Below are 1,301 nucleotides of genomic sequence, written 5' to 3'. Positions count from 1 at the left end.
GAAAAATTAATAATTAAAAGCACAATAAATGAGTATAATATAAAACAAAGTAAATATCATAAGATAAAGATAATATTATACTCATTTATTGTGCTTTTAATTATTAATTTTTCTATATGTGATAGTCGATTTTCATCGATGAGTTCTTGAAACTTGGTTATTTTCCCTAAAACTATATATTTTATATATATATATATATATATATATCAAGACATTAGGAAACATGTCCTAAGACAGAAAAAAAAAATGGAACAGATCCTGTTATGGGAGGCACCCCCCTACACACAAACACTATTTCTCTCTATCACGCATACATTCATACATACTTGCATACATATGCACATATACATATGCATATACATTTACAAGTGTAGCCTGATGCACATCTGTATTGAAATAGAAACTGTCATTATTATTCCATTTCTATTCTTTGTGACATTCAAACAAAGATTTATCTCACTTTCACCATTCTTCCTCCCATAGGAAGCCTTTTTATATCATTAAATATTGTCTGTTAGTGTGTTTGTGTATGTGCATACATATATGAATAAATATGTGTATATTTGTGTGTGTGTATTAATGTATATATATACAAATCTGTATGTATACATATGTACATGTGCATTTATGTATGTGTTTGCATATGTGTGTGTGCGTGCATATATATGTGTGTGTATATATATATATATATATATATATACACACACACGTATATGAATGTGTGTATATGTGTGTGTGTGTGTGTGTGTATGTGTATATATATATTTGTGCAGCTACACTTGTAAGTAAACATATATAAGCATTCAGAAAATCATACATACACCAATACACATTTTCCGATTAATTTTGCTTCCAGGTATTTCAGAATATCTCACAAGATTTAAGAAAATTTCTCAGTATATCAATTTATTTTGTGTTGAATATTCTTTTTCGTATCCAAACTCTTATTATGTCACATTGTCTCCAGATCTTGAAACACTGCTATTATAAGAAGTACAATGAAAGAGACTGCTGTTCTATTCTAATTTGTATAATTTTTTTCATTTCATTTTCATGCTTTTTTTTTTCCTTCTCACTCAGTAGGAAAATATCAGAGTCAAATTTAAAAGCAGAAAACTTCAGGAACGATTTGCCTATTACATGTCTAATTGCTGTTGTCAGAAACAGAATCTAAAGAAATTGGTTGATTTTATTTTTGTACAATTATCAGAGAATATTTATTAATAATTTGAATGAAAGTCTTTCTTCTTTTTCAAATGTATTTATTGTCTTTCTTTACATTCTCATTTAACCCTTTCTCT

This window comes from Octopus bimaculoides, chromosome 8, assembly GCF_001194135.2.
Source record: "Octopus bimaculoides isolate UCB-OBI-ISO-001 chromosome 8, ASM119413v2, whole genome shotgun sequence".
NCBI classification, from domain to species: Eukaryota; Metazoa; Mollusca; class Cephalopoda; order Octopoda; family Octopodidae; genus Octopus; species Octopus bimaculoides.
This window is presented reverse-complemented; position numbering follows the sequence as displayed.